Below are 16,690 nucleotides of genomic sequence, written 5' to 3' on the forward strand. Positions count from 1 at the left end.
TGCCTACAAATGCAAAATGACATTGCTAATGAGCAAAACTATTAAGTTCAATGGTCTTTCTGACCACTAAGGTTCCCTGACTTACTCTCTGAGCCTCTCTCTCTCTCTCTCTCTCTCTCTCTCTCTCTCTCTGCTTATGGTTCCCTCCCTCCCTCCCTCCCTCCCTCCCTCCCTCCCTCCCTCCCTCCCTCCCTCCCTCCCTCCCTCCCTCCTTTCTGCCTTCCAGCAATAATGACACCCCTTCTCCCAATCACTCAGGAGTTTCAGTCAGTACTATCTTCAGAGAGAGGCTGATTATCTACCTGCTCCCCCATCTTTCCTCTGAGTGACATGCCACCACCCACGCCTCCCAGTACAGCTCTGCTTCTCCATCTCTGGGTGGGAATGAGCTAGAGAGGAAGTCCAGGGCTACCCTGGCCTGAACCCTGAGCCCACGAGGCTTTAGAAGCAGTGCTCATTCACTGAGTCCAGGCGAGCCAGCGGCCCCAAGCCGCACTCTGCAGGAGTAGGAGCCAGTCCAGCGCTGCGCTTCCAGCTGCGTCTGCCTGGGCGCAGCACGTGCTCCAGGCGCTGGCGCGAGAGAGCGAGCGCCACCGCCGAGGGCCCGCATCCTTTCTGCTGGCTGCCACTACTGCTTCGATCGCAGCCACTAGCGCTTTAGCAGCAGCCAAGGCCGCTACGAAAGCGCAGGGAGCTTGAAAGGAGCGGCTGGCCAGGGGAACAAGGCTCAGGGCGCGCACCTGGTAAGAACAGCGCTGTTTTTCTTTCTCTCAGCTGTAGAGTTACCAGGGATGTAGGATGCCGCCGGAGCCCCTCCCCCAGCACAGGGATGGAGAGTGAGCAAGCAAGGGGCGGGAGCTTGGACTAAAGGGACCCAGGAGGGCAGGTAGTGGGCAGGTGGAGGACAGGTGGAGCCAGGGATGCTAGGAGGTCCTGTAAGTTTAGGAAAGTCACCCTGCAAGGACATGTGCCCAGTAAATTAGACATGAATTTAGAGTAAGAAGCCTGAGCTTCTGTGGTATAGCTGAATGGGAGGTTTCGGAACATCTTTTTGTTTTCATTTGCGTAACTGAAGGATTTCAGTGGGCTTGTTTCCATAGAAAAATAACTAAAATAATCAGAGGCAGGGAAAAAAAAAGAGCCAAATGAAGCCCTCCCTCCCCCGTCTCATGCTGGAGCATGTGCAATGATAAAGAATGCATTTAGTGAGGGAAGGGGATTTTAGATCGCTAAGCATATTAGATGTTTTGGGGGCTAATAAGAGCACTTGCTGATGCTGCACCCCAAAACGAGGGAAGAAATGAGATTATGGCTGGTTTTGAATACCACTATTACAATTCTAACATGACACTTACATGACTACAGTACCAAGAATGAGAGATTTTCTAGAATTATCGACCCATTTAAGAGGTACACCAGCACATCTGGACCTTAAAAACCAAGTTTATGTATTTCTAGTAGTGCAAGGAAGATATAAATATTTTTTATCCTTAATTTTCTGGTAGAACTTTGACAAAGGATCATGAGAGAGCCCATGGAGACCAAGAGAAAAGAGAAGGGAGTTGAATAGACTCAGTGAGCTATGTGGGGCGGCTTAGCAAGACTAGTTCTGGCTGTCAGAAATAGAATCAACGTCCATTCAGTCACACCCTGAGAAGCCCTGAGGTCATTGTCTAGGGAAATATGTGACCTTGCACAAGTCCACCAAGCACTGGATACTCCTTCTCCCCATCGGGAAACTGTAGAGAGTGTTACTGCAGGTGGGACACTGACGTCTCATGGAATAGTGTGTGTATAGGATTGGAGAATTGTGTAGGCAAAGGGAGAAGGGATCATAGTCAGGACATACAGACAAAAGGATTGTGAAGGCGTTTTACCCCAAAGTATCACAAACAGTTGCAAAATTCTCACCGTTGTTGGGAGGATGCATGCTGAAAGGTTGGTGGGAAAGGGTGAGGCCAGCCAAAGATTCAGTCACCATGTGAAGATTCTGGAGTTCTGAGAGCTGTTTGGAGAGGTTCTCATGCACAGAACTTTCTCATACATTTTTTGGTGTTTTGTATATTTTGTTGTGCTGTTAAATGGCACTTGAAAAATACATTTTCGTGACAAAATACTAAGTTTTAATTTTTATTGAGGATTTGGGGATTTGAGAAGTTATCTAGAATAGATTATGACAAGGAAAATGACGCTCTTGTTTCAAGGTTGGTCATTTGGTGTGTCAAAGAGGGCATGGGGATGAGATAGGAACGCTCTGTAATATAAGCAGAGGAGGCAGAGGGGAAAGAGAGAGGGAACTGTGTCTTCCTGGGACATGCATGTCTATACTCCCAGGGGCCAGCTGGCACCTACCCTGTCTTGATGCCTCTTTCACTGGAATGAAGAAGACCTGTCCATCCCTCCTCCCTGAATAGAGATTAAATCTTAGAATTCGGAGATTTGCATTGTAAATCCTGCCATGGTGAGTATTCACAAACTGCTCTCCCGGGTGCCCCTTCTCCCACCAGAGTGAGTATCTGGCCTTGGAACTAGTCTAACCACCCTGATCTGTCCAGTAGTCTGTGTTCCTAAAGGAACTCACTGTGCCACTTGGTGGCACCAAAAAGTTGCGCAGAGAAGTCTTTTCTCTATAAATACTAACTACCACCCCTCCCTCCTCCGCTCTCTCCCCTGCTCCCCTTCCCCCCTTTCTTGGTAGAGGGGAAGATTGCTGCACATACCGCCCTCAGCTCGGCTGTTCTGGGCACTCTGAGCAGAGGGGATGAGCTGGAGATCATCTTGGGATGGGGGAAAGCCCGGGACTCAGAAACCTGGCTCAAGCCCAATGATCCCAGCTGCCCAACTTTACTCCGGGGGTCTAGCTGGACAGCATCTCACTGCCTGCTGCGGGGCCGGGGCCAACAGGGGGTAAGCTTGCTATGTCTGTGTGCCCAGGTATCCCCAGACCTGAGAAGGATTTAGGATGCTGAGCTGCTCACAGTGTGTTTTGGAGGAGGGGATGCAGGTGGAGGGAGGGCGACCGGAGCTGAGGAGGTTCACAACTGCTTCTTTTATGGGAGGCTATCATTAATTAAACCTGTTGGTGGAAAAGGCGCGAGTAGGAGGGTAATGCTGGGGAGAGATGCATGGGCTGAGAAGGGATTATGCATGCCTCTGGATCCCTATGCCTGAGCTTTGAGACATCAGGAAAATGATTTAGAATGCATACTGACTTAACCAAGCCATTGGAGGACTGAAAACTGAGAAAGCAAAGGTAGAGAAAGGACAGAAGGAGAAATACTTATGGATAGACTGGGTTCTCCTCCAGCAGCCGCTTTGCTTGAGGCAGGGAGAGGGGGAACAGCGGGAGGTGCTGAAATCACGTCTTGGCTTCAATGCCTCTCTCTGAATGTCACTTTAAGCCTCCATGCGCTTTCTTTCCCATTGGATGGAGCTTCTCTTTCCTTCCAGACACAAAGCTATGCCACGGCAGCAGAGCAATTTGCAGAGGAGGTAATGCAGACTACAGGGACATGATGACAACAAACCAGGACATTTGCCTACCAAGGCAAATGCTAGCCGGTGTTCTTAGTCTAACCCACACATTGGACCTCTCAGTGGGAAGTGACTGTTAGCCTAGAGGGTTCTCTACCTAGTTTTGCAATTTGTGGTTGTTTTAATTTCTCTGTAGAGCACAGGAAGTTGGAAAACAGACTTTAAGGAGGGAATCACAGATGTTTGTGTTTATTTAGTCAGAACCCTGGCATTGCTTCACCTGAACCAGTTCGAGTATCCAAGCAAGTCAGGAGTACTGGGCACCAATTTATATCTTCATAAGAAATTGGTATTGGTCAGTGGAAAGGTGAATTCTCCTTTTCTTTCCATTTCTATTCCCAACCTTGTATTTTATTGTTTGAATTGCTTAAGGAGTGGGCTAATAATCACCTGTTTTCCCAGTGCTAGCAGCAGGTTGTCTGTCTGGAACAGCCTCAAGAGCCTGGCTAGCTCCAAGTTCATCTCCTTCCTCCATTGAGGATTTTCTCTGAGTTATTTGGCTCTTTATTGTGATTTTCAGAGGGCTTACTTAGGTGTGTCATCTTTCTTGTTGTGTACGGTTTGTGCTCTTGCCTTATAGAGTGCAGGGAATTTTCTCCTTTAATTTCTCTGTTACTTCCATATATTGAATTGTCAGTTGTGGATATTTTTGTCATTTGTGTATTCAACTTTCCATTTTTGAAGGATCACTGGTTTAGAACTGGAATCATTGGGTCTCAAACTCACTAGGTTAATGGCATGCATGCCAGCAAGTCTGCAGCGTTTTCCTAGAAACCCTTTCAGCACCTTGGACAGGTCCGGAACACTCCATAGGCTGCTCTGAACACTTGCTGAGCAACCACTGCTTAGAAAATAGCTTTTCCTGGTCCTTTACATTTCATGAGTAAATGTGAAATTGATGTATTTTAACTGAATCCCCTAGAGCATTGTAGTATTGCATAGCAATGTTTATTCTGTGTGTTATATGTTCAAAAAGAGAGGAAATAAATTTTTTAGAAAAGGAGAAAAAAACTTTCAATAATTATTTATTATAGACCCTTATGAGATTATTTGGAGAAGGATGGTATTTGAATAGACCATGTATTTGTTAAAATCTTCACTTATTATTAAAAGTAGACCTGGAGTTCTACCATCATTTCTTAGTACACATTATGGCTGTGTGAAAAGATACACAGGGTACCCTGAAAAATTCAACCATAGATATATGCTCACACCTAAAGATTATTGACAATTTTGGAATAATGAGTAATGAAACGCTGCTTTCATTTCTTCTGAGTTACTTTGTCATGTTTCCTGCTAGATCAGTTGACTTCCTACACATCTTTACATCTGTGAGTAAATGTCTTTCGTGATTCTTATTTTATTCAGAATGCATTGGGCATTTTTGTGGGTATGTTACTATTTTCTCTTTCTGAAGAGTGGTGTGAACTGGTCTGCAGTTATAAACTGAATTAAAGCTGGGAGTGGTGATACATAAGTATAATCCCAGTATTGGGGAGGTGGAAGCGGTAGGGACAAGAGTTCAAAGTCATCCTTAGTTATGTAGCCAGTTACGTGAAGAGTTGTAACAAAAAGCAAAAGAAAAATCAAATGCTAATAAAGAGAAGACAACACTATACGTTGAAATGATTACATTAAATAAATTGTAAAAAATGTAATTAATTGTTTTATTTGAGTAAAATATGTAGACACGTTTTATCCAAGTTTTGCTAAATTCATGGAATAAAGAGACATACTTCTTTATATATTTTTGCTATTGAATTAGCACATGGACTTAAACTTTTATCTTTACATAATTTCTGTTTATATTACTTAAATACATTCAACTTAATCCAACTTTGTGAAAATATGAGGACTCTTGATACACACACACATATATAGCACATATATATATATATAGCACATTAGGCATTCATATATATATATATATATGAATGTATGTATGTCAGTATATGTAGCTTGCTAAGGTGAAGTGGATTTGCTTGGGATCTTGACACTGCATTATATAGAAGCAAAAGTTTTCTTGATTTGAAGTTATGTGTTTGGAAATATTAATCCTAATCCTAGGGCAGCTGTGTTTCTGTTAGTAATTGAGATTAGAAGACATGAGATTGATACATCCAAAGAAGCAGTTTTTGTTCCTATTTTTATATTCATACAACCGAGAAAGGAACATTTTAATTTTGAATTTTCAACTGTTTATAATCAAATAGTACCTTCTTAGTATTCCCATGTCTCATTAAAATATAAGTATTTTAATAAAATGACATATCATAGGCTTGTTTTCATTGCTTCCAAATTAATGCAGAAGAGAAATGAATACATATTTTAATTTTAATGATATTATTTGAAATACACCCACAGACACAGACACACATACACACATATGTAATTACATTTATGTGTTTGTCTATAGACCTTCCAATAAAAGTTTTGTTGTAGACTAATGCTTGCCATGTTAAATACTGTTTATTTAGCACATTAGGCATCATATCAAGTATTAAATGTGTTATATTAGTTCACCATCAAAAAGTTATGCAAAATCCTGTTTTTGTTTGTTGTTGTTTTGAAAACTGAAGTTTTTCTTTCATTGTTGGAATATGAAAATGGGTACAAGAAATCAACCCCAACAATACATACATACTTGTGTGTGTGTGTGTGATATTATGAAATAAATCCTTTTGTCATAAAATCACTGTGCAGTTCATCTATTTTTGGAGGACCTTTCATGATGGTCCCCAGTGTGTTGAGGCTTGCAGTGTATTTTGGTAAAGAAGAATCTGCAACAAACTGCTTGGATGTGGATCTCATCTTTTTTTGAGTACCTATGTGAATTTAGAAACAGAATTAAATCATATATATGTTTAATATAGGCTTCACACACACATACACACACACACACATATATATACATTGGGGTATTTGTTTATACACATATATAGGTGTGGGTACAAACATGTATGAATATATATACATATACATGTATAGACATATATATTTATAAACAAATACCAAAGTTTCCTTATTGGTAATTTTGGGGGAAGGTAAAATGATGAGAAACTAGTTGTTAAAATCCAAGTAATTTGCCTGACATGTGGTGCAGCGTATGCATGTAAAATTATGACTGTCTATTGTCTTTGGGATTTTGGATATAAAATTCTGTTTGCGTTCTCATGTTATTAATTTTCTCAACAGTGGATTTCATTTTATTTTTCTTTGTGAAAAACCACATATGATGAAGAGATACTAGTTAACTTTTTTGATATTTCACTGCTCAAACCATGACAAACCAGATGAATAAACCAAAGGACATTTGACTCCCAAGTTCTAGCATTTGACATAATGTTATCTTGTAACCAGGATATATAGATGAAGATTTCTTTTTCCATTCTACTAATCTGAGTCAGCACCAAATTCTTCTTCCACAGGGAGTGTGCAAATATTTTTTCTCAAACATTCAAGAATATTTAAAATTAGACATGCAAATTTTAGGAGATAATCAGAAATCAAAATGGTACATAATTGCAGTTTCAAATATCTTCTTTTTTAGCCAAACTGTTCAAGAAAGTGAAAAAGAAGATGCAGAAGCAAAAGATATATTTTAAGTAGACATGATTTGCAGTCATTATAAAACGTCAGCTCTAGAAGATTTCTTTAATGGTTACTTGTCGCAGTAGTTTTGGGTGTAGGTCATGGATGTTAAACTTTTGAGGCTATTTTTTTTTAAAAAATATAAAAAAAATATAATTGCAATGGCACTAGTGGGCAACATGACTATAAAATACCCATCATTTTATTTGATAAAAATCAAAATAACTTTAAGACCAATATGTCTTAATGTAACTTAATTCTTTAGGGGTTAGTAAATAATACATATTACTGATTTTTTAAAAAAATCAGTTAAATATGACTTTCAAATTGACATATGTAAAATACTATATAAAATAGCATTTACTATTCTGTTCAAGTTATATTAAATTCTACAACTAGGATGCGCAGCCCCTGAAATTGCAAATGTATCCTAGGCTATTCTCACATTCTTTTATTATAATCTGTGGATTCTTACAATCATGCATAGGGAATGTAAAAGAAGACCTTAGAGTATCTCAGATGAGATTGTATTTCTACAATGGAAATACCAGCCTTGGCAACAAGATCATACAGAAGTTCATATCAAAGTGAGGAAGGCACACTTGGGCTAACTTCCTTTGTATCATTGGTAGTTTCAGAGAATGATGAATTCTGATGTATTTCCCTTAGCTTCACTTCTTGTTACTATGATGTGGACATTACTTTGAGGACTTTCACGTGAATCTGTTTTTCAACTGGAAGCGATTCGCACCCACTAAGAGCATTCAGGGATGTCTAGGGGTATATCTGGCTTCACAAATAAAATACTGTGTTACCGACCCTTTGGCTCAATAGACAGAAAACAGTGATACTGTGAAATATCCTCCAATGGATAAGACATTATCCTGCTACAACAATATTCACAACTGACAGTAGCACTGTGGTTAAGACAGAGATAAATGATTCAGGTAAGAAAAATTAACTAATCTGATATATTTAATGTAGTTTTTAATGGCTGGACGTAAGGCAAACATTTAATGAACAGCTCAACCTCTAGAATGGTGTGTTGTTAGTCAATATGTGAACTCTAAACAATCAAACCATGAGCTCCTTCACAGGTCATTGCTACTTGATTATAATAAGCATGGGCATCAAGTCAGTTGGGTTTCTTTTCTGACTGTTATTTTTCATAGGTATGAAACCTGAAGAACATTTTACCTGTAAATTTCCATACCAAAATATATTAATATAGATAGTAATCATAATACCTTCTAGAGTTTTTGCAAGACTTACATGAAATAGAATGTTTCCATTTAACACTAAATATCAGCAATTAGTAAATAAATAGAGATCAACTTATAAAAATACAAAATATATTTCTAAGTATCTTATGAGTGGGTTTTGTTTTAGCAGGAACAATATTTCTTTACAGTCCTTGGAGATATGTCATAAATATTTAGAAAGCCTCTGGGGACTATGAAATGGTTAAAGCTTAAAATCGCTGCTTGATAATAAAATTGAGACCAGTTAGAAATGGTGGATTGTGTTATTAGTACTTTTTTATTGCTTTGTTGCAAAAGGCTGTTTCAGGTCTTCATGGACTCCTAAACCACTTGTTTAAATGATTTACAGTGATTTAGTGAGTTCCCGTCTATGGCTAGCACTTTTTAGCTAATGCATAATATTGCAGATTTCATCCTTTTGTAGTGCCATTTATGGCTTTGGGAGGATTAAAATATGGCCCATTCTTTGTCTTCAGCTAAACAAAGAGGATGCTGTTCTCTCTTGTTTACAAGGTCACAGATGTATGCTTCAGATACGGATGACAGCAGAGCTTTTCCACATTGCATGGGTCTCAATATCATTATACTTCCGAGTGCTTCTTATCTACGTACACAGTTGTTTCCTTAAAAAATGTATCAAAGGCAAACAGAGCACATGCAGTATTGACACCCTGTTTGTGATGAGGCTATGGCTCGTGCAGAAGGAATCTTGTTAGTGTTGACGTCCTGAGCTACGTGATTTGCTTTTGTGAGGATTAAGTTATATAAGAGACATCTGTGCCAGGAAGATGGTTGGGCAGTGAGAAGATTGTTGAAAATAAAAGACAATGTGAACTACGAGTCTGATTACGTTGCCATTTGCCATTTATAACAAATTCTACCCACCATTTTCTCCTTTTTAAAATTCATTTAAGATATAAGACTGCATAGTTACTTAAGACAAATTACATATTTACATATTAAATATGCCCACTGCTTTCTATGATGGACAATGAATTCATAAATGTAAAGGTGGATTAAAGTACTTGATTGCTTCCGATATTGCCCTGTTGAACAAACACACCATATAAATTAAACTATCCATATCCATTTTGAATGATAAAAATTTCCAAATTTATTAAAATTTAGGCCTATACTGTTTTAAAATATTTTTGGTCATTGTATGAGGCAATACCTCCCCATTATCCACAGCAAGGACTTATTTTTCTCACCAAATTACCACCCTTACAGACCAGAAGCTACAATATGCCCACACACACACACACACCATCATCATCATCTTGTTTTGAGATGATGTACTTTAGTTTGTATGAAACGAGGATCATCAGTTACTGTTTTCTGATTTATTTGTTGATATTCCTTGATGATTTCAAACATACAGATGATGAATTATGTGCTGAGACTGGATCTCTAGAACTAACATCAAAAGCCTAGCGTAGTGATTCCTACATGTCACTCTGTCACTCCAGCACTGGTGGTCAGGGACAAGGAGATCCCAGGGACTCACTATCCAGTCAGTCTCTCAGAAATCATGATTCGTTCCCAGGTTCAGGGAGGGACGCTTTTTGTTCCCCAATAAAAGTACATGAAGAAGAGAGATTGCGGAAGACAGTCTGTTCTCAGCCTCTGGCTTGCACGTAGGTATTCATATGGGGATACCACTCCCATACACACATATTCACACATACAACTCCCAGCTCTACACACTCAAAGAAATAGATGTTCTAAATCTAAACCATGGCTCTGCTACTAACTTGCTCTTGAAGCATGACAAAGAACAGTATATCTCTGAGCATCAGATCTACCATAACAAAACTGTATGCCAGGTAGTTACAATGCCAATTATTCTACAGCTGGATAATGTTTAAAGTCAGAAAACTAAGCAAGGTGTATTTTTCTGTCAGTTTTGCCATTAGATAGGAGATTTTCATGTCATACAAGAGTTATACCACTGAATAACATATCCTACCCCATCTGTGTATTTATATTATTATAAGGAATAAATTGTATAAAATTTATTGTATAAATTGATCAAATTTATAAAATTGTATAAAAATGATCAAAGTTGAATTTTTGTTATACTCTGATCCCAGTCTGGTATTCATTATTTATTATCAATGGGTCTCAGTAGTGTGGAATCATATATGAGACACTCTCTAGTTACATGATACTGTCTTACTTAATTTGTTGAAAATTTGAGGGGAATATTCAAAGTTCTCTGCTCATTTCTCTAGACTGATTCTAATCTTTGAGGACCTGTGATGGCCAAGACTACAGGGCAGAGGGGCGTGACTGTGATATACTTCTCAGTAAGGAGGAGAGATTATCATGGAATCTTGGCAGGTAGTCAAATATAAGGTGATACAGAGAGAATAAATTTTATATTTTACACGTTTAGTATTTATCAGACATTTAATTCTATGCAAGAATTGTATCAAATTATGCTCTGGGTACCACATATTCAACCCTTTATAGGTTTTAAATTTGTTGTAGCTGCAAAGTTGTGTAAAAAACTACCACATTAGATTAGGATTAAATACCATAAGAAAAGCATGAAAAGTGGCTAGGGAGAAAAATAATATGAGAACAAAATTTCCACATGTGCTCAGAGGTCATGGGAAGCAGGATATCTTAGATTTTGGAAAGGAAGTATTTTAAAATATTTCATTCAATCTCTCTTAGAACATATGGGTATGGGCAATTATCTTAGGCCATTGTTAATAAGAGTGTGAGTCTCAGCAACACCAGCTGGCCAAAGGTCCACAGCCAATAGAGAATAGTTCCAAGATTCACACTTGATTCTCCTGGATTCTAAGTCTATACTTTCAACTCTATGACAAATGTCATTGTAACAAATCAAACTAAAGGTCACAACCCATATGAACAAAGCCATTGGAACAAAGTAGACAAGAACAGATTTAACTTGATTAGTAAACCATTAAGAAGGAGCAGGTGGATAAGGTTGGGTGGGTGGGAATTCAAATCACCAAAGAGACTCCAGCAGAAATTGAGGAGGGCTTTGTAACCCTCAAACTTGAAATATTCTAACCATACCAATAAACTTGGAAACTTAGAAATCAGTCTATTATCTCAGTTTATGCCCAGTCATGACATTAAATGAAAACCTAATCATGCATTTTTTAAATTTCTTTTCAATATGTTATGACTTACTGTACTATGTAACTCTCCACACCAAAAACACGAACTTGAGGAGAGAAGGTTTCTGATCCTAACACTGTTCAGCCTCCTTTCTAGTTTGTCTTCATCTCTATGTATTTGGACCTTTGGTTTCCGTGCAATGCAGCTTGTGTAACTACCTTTTTGCTTTTTTGCTTCCTAGGTGATTTCATCCAGATTCTTGTTTACAAAAAAAGGACATCCGTACGCTGATGCCTCCCACATTTTATATCAACAATTGAGACCTCTCTGGAGAAACTTAACCTTGTATATCCAGCTTCTTTATCTGCGTATGTTCATGAATTTGAGTAAGTATATGAAACACAGCCTCTTTTGTATCCACCAAGTGTGCTGGCTGTGCTCGTTCAACTCAATGAAGAAACTAGGCTACAGGTGCCCAGGCTGAAATCCTCAGCTCCCTCATTCTCCCTGAAGCCTTCTTGCATTCTCATCTTAAGTCATCTGACAGCAAACTCTTTCATTTTACATTCCAGATCCCACAAAATCTCTCCTGTGGCCTCATCTACCATCCAGCCACTACCGTCTGATCGAGTTCCATAGATTCTTCCTTGCTTCCCCACCATCTGCCTTTGTGGTCTTTCTCTTGATCAAATGTAAGGCAGAGTGTAACCCTTCTTTGTTGAGAACCATCCCAGAAAAACATTGCCATGCAATGTAAAACCACGGCATTTTGAATTCTAAATAGGTTTACTATGATCACATAATCTCACAGACTGGCCTCTGCTTCTCTCTCAGTTCCCAGCAAGTACACTGGTTTTTTAGTATTCTCCAAGACACTAAACAAAATTCTGTCTCTGAAACTTGATATTTGCTTCAACCCTTGTCTGGGATGTACTTATCCAAGATGTTTTCCTGATGAATCCTTTGCTTAAGTACATATTAGTTGAATATTACTTCATGTCTCGTTCTATTGTCCTGTGCTTTTATGCTTCTTTTGGTTTCAGGACTTTGTTGCAAAAAGACTTTCATCAATTTATCTTGTTTATCATCTGACAACTCCTTCTACTGTTAGCTTGGTAAAGGCTCCATGAGATAATGAACTTATTCTATCCAAAATGGAGCTCTCAAGCAGAATGTTTGGTCCAAAGTAAACCACTCAGTAACTAGTTATTGACCAGATAAGTGATATTGATATATGTGATGTGTTCTCTACTTGTCTATTGGCAATTTACCCACTATTAGTTTCTAGTATTTTGGTAGCATAAAGGATAATATTTTTGTGAAGTCTTATAATAATCTGAAATGTAATACATTTCTTCTAAGTTTCTAAACCATAATATTTTTATGTTGGGAGAGGGGTCCTAACCGTGTATGCAGGAATGGGCCCAGAATGGAATCCAGAGAAGGCCATCAGGTGTCCTATCTTCATTCCCTTGAGAAAAGATCTCTCACTGGATCTGGAGCTCACTGGTATCCCAGAAATATTCTGGTATCTGTCCTCCTCAAGTTTCAGGCAGGTGAGAGTCCGTGCCTAGATTTTTATGAGCACTAGGGATTGAATGTAAGTTCTTATGCTTGCAAAGAAAGGAGACTTTTACATACAAAGCCACCCTCTAGATCCAGTAACTTATCCTAACTATAATTTCTATGCATCTGGCATCATAAGATGGATTTGACACTTCTGTTGCTGTGCTGGAAACCATGACCAAGACCTACTTAGAGAGAAAGCATCTATTTGGCTCTCACTTCCAGATCACTGTCATTGAACGTAATCAAGGCAATAACTCAAGGAAGTAACGTGGGATGAATTCAGCTTGCTAGCACGACTATTTTCCTGGTTTATACTTAGCCAGTTTTCTCAAACTGACCTGAACCATCTGCCTAAGAATGGTATCACTCACACCAATCATTAATCAGACAATTTTTTGAAAATGTAGAAAATGGGCAGCTTAATCTAGGTAACCCCTCAGTTAAGGTTCCCTCAGACGACTTTACACTATATAATGTTGATAGTTAAATCTAATTCAGAGAATACACACACCACATGTGTGTATGCATTTCCTTATAGTAGTCAAAATACTTTAAACACATCTATCAATTCTCTTTACTGAATCATCATCTCCACCCCCCCACCTGCTGGAGGACTCTTCACTCTTTAAATTACAAAGCAACTCTAAGAATTTTTGCAACCTTAGAACATTTAAGATGTATCTATATGATCCCTCTCATTTTCATTGCCTTTGTTAGTTAGCTTTTACAAGAATGGGTAATAAGGCAACAGAAGATATAAGAAACTATATTTTAGAGTAATCAGAAATAGACAATTGGTCTTTACTATTTTAGAGGTTATCAGTTAACTTATCAAACTCATATATAATATATATATATATTTGTGAAATAGAGATAATGAAATAGTTTTTGTAAAAAAAATCTTAGATTTTTAAATAGTTTGTTGATATAATCAGCAATGTACACACATACATAAGATATAACTATTGAATCAAATATTATCAAAATGTATATAATAAATCCATTTTCAATAAAGGCAGATATTTTTCCTTGTGTAATGTAGAAGACCTAGATATTTCTCTGAATATATAGTGCTGAAACTTGGATATGCCTCTGGATATACAGTGTTGGGATCATCCTGTGTTCCTTGATATCACTTGCTCTTTGCCTCTCACTCCGTAAGTTGTTTCCTTTCATTGCTTTTTTTTCCCCTAAAATCTGGTCTTAGGGGGAGCTCTTCTTAGCTCTGCTTTTGACAGGTTTATATTTGCTCTTCAGATGGTTTCATGCATTCCAGATTTTATGTTGCTCTGCATTTACGTCTCAAACTAAAACTATCTTCTAAGTCTCATATCCCTTTTCTACTTGACATCTGTTCCTGGACACATCAAAAATGTTTCACATTTAAAATATTCAGAAGAAAATAGTTATTTCTCTTCTGCTACTCTGGCTCACTTATCTGTCTATCTCATCTATATTAACTGTATCAAAAAAAGGTAATTTCATAGGCAGGATTTCCAGAGCAGATTAACCTTCTTCCATTTCTACTCATTTCTAATTCATCAGCACACCCAGAGGATTCTTCTTGGAAGTTATATCTAACTGTGTCGACTTCTTTCTATTTTTACTGTTATCAGTCATGACAGAGCCTGTTATTCCACCTAGATTACTATGAGTCTTCTAATCAGACTTCTTGGATCTGTTATCCAGAATATCCTGCTAGCCAAAGGCTCCTAAACTTGAATGTGCTTGTCATTTGCTTACAGCTTCAGAATGGCATTTAGTGGCAATTCACATTAAACACTAGGAGATCCTACATAGTCTGCCTCTACTTCAGCCTGACAAGCTAATGCCATGATTCCATCTCTCTCGGTCTTTGGGTCCTAGCTGCCTTGCTACATGAACATCTTCTTTTCCTATTTCTTGTTAACTTCTTTGTATTCATTAAGTGTCCATGAATACCATTGCTTGGGGTATTGACTAGTAAAGTAAGTCTGTGAGTATCAGGAGAATATATACCATTATATATTGTAAACATTTAATTATAAGAGAGGTACAACAATAATACATACAAGCCATTGATTGGGTGTAATAAGTGCTTCAAGAAAGGCAATGATAACTATTAATGTGCATCACTGCACAATGTTTTCACGTATCTCCTACCTAGTAGCTAAATATTGTTTGAAAATGTCATAAAATTAATTTGACATATAAAATGGTGGCAGCAGTACTTAAATATGTATACCATATCTCATTATATATGGCTTTGCTAAAACAACTCTCTAACATTGGATTGAATGCCCATTTCATGTTGTTGATAGGTCATTTCTAGCTTTATATTTATTCTTTTCTTTCTTTTTCATTGAAAAAAAATTTCTGCCTCCTCCCAGCCTCCCAATTCTCTCCCCTTCCTCCCACTCCTCTCCCCCTTCCCCCACTCCTTTCCCCCTCCCTCTCCAGTCCAAAGAGCAGTCAGGGTTCCCTGCACTGTGGAAAATCCAAGGTCCTCCCCTCTCCATCTAGGTCTAGGAAGGTGAACATCCAAACTGGCTAGGCTCCCACAAAGCCAGAACATGAAGTAGGATTAAAACCCAGTGCCATTGTCCTTGGCTTTTCATCAGCCCTCATTGTCCGCCGTGTTCAGAGAGTCCGGTATTTAACATAATTCTTTGAGAATTTTTCATCACGCACCCCGATCTTGCTAATTTTTCAGTCTCTCTATATCTGCTCCTCACCCCTACAGCCTGCTCTCCAAAATTAATTAGAAACAAAACAAACAAACAAGCAAAAAATCCAACTCATTCCTCTGTCATTCCATTATTTCTTCATTCATTCTAGTAGCTTTGGAAGCTGTGTTGTTTCATGCAGTATAACCCCATGTCCAATCAGCCTGACCCAAAAATATTCATTGTAATGAGTCATTAAGAGATCTGGTTCACACCATCACCAGTGGACTGTCACCAAAATTCCCCTGGAATATCCTGCTGCTGCCCCAAGTCAAGGAGATACTTTGGGTAACCTTCTGCAGGACCAATCTGTTCACTCACTCTGTTAGGTCATAGACAGTGTAGATGTTAGGATGGGCCAATCAAGACTGAACTGTTCCATCCAGACCATGGGGACCACCCTCTCAAGTGAGGGTAGAACCAGCTCTCTTAGGCCCATATCATCAGGACCAACTCTCCCACATCCATGGTGAAGAAGGGTGGGACTATCTCTTCTGAGTGCAGTGGCCAGCTTGTCTATGGGGGCAGGACCAGCTCTTTTGTAGCAATGTCCATCAAAGGGAAAGGGCAGCAATCACAGGACCAGTAAGGGACAGGGTGACTCAGCATGGCCCTTGGATTTCAGCATGCATGGTTTCTATTACCCCCATGGTATCATGTGCCATAGACACCACCATAGATCCCAGCTACAGAATGAATATGGGCTCAGACATGTCCTTGGCAGCAGCTTGAGATATGTATGATGTCATCATAGCTCTTGTGGGAGCACAGACTACTCAGATCGTCAGGTCCTGGTGACAGCAAGTGCCTTGGACACCAACATGGTCTCAGGTTCTGTCCATATCCCAGACATCTGTTCAGCACCCCATGGCCACAGGAGCCATGGTCATCAACACAGACCCTGGCTCAGATGACATCATGACCCCATGT

At 38.9% G+C, this 16,690-nt stretch overlaps 1 protein-coding gene across 3 annotated transcripts in view; it reads left to right on the forward strand.

Moving 5' to 3' along the window:
• The first annotated feature begins 385 nt into the window (after window positions 1-385).
• Grm5 (glutamate metabotropic receptor 5) overlaps window positions 386-16,690 on the forward strand; it is a 353,740-nt gene continuing 337,435 nt past the window's right edge. For 2 of the 3 annotated variants that reach the window (XM_057756230.1, XM_057756228.1), the window contains exons 1-2: window positions 386-743; window positions 11,728-11,872. The gene's annotated coding sequence lies outside the window, so the exon portion shown is untranslated. Of the gene's footprint in view, window positions 744-2,710; window positions 2,908-11,727; window positions 11,873-16,690 lie in introns of those variants that run through there. The other variant, XM_057756229.1, reaches the window with a different exon arrangement.

The sequence above is a fragment of the Chionomys nivalis genome, chromosome 23 (genome assembly GCF_950005125.1).
Source record: "Chionomys nivalis chromosome 23, mChiNiv1.1, whole genome shotgun sequence".
In the NCBI taxonomy this organism is placed as follows: Eukaryota; Metazoa; Chordata; class Mammalia; order Rodentia; family Cricetidae; genus Chionomys; species Chionomys nivalis.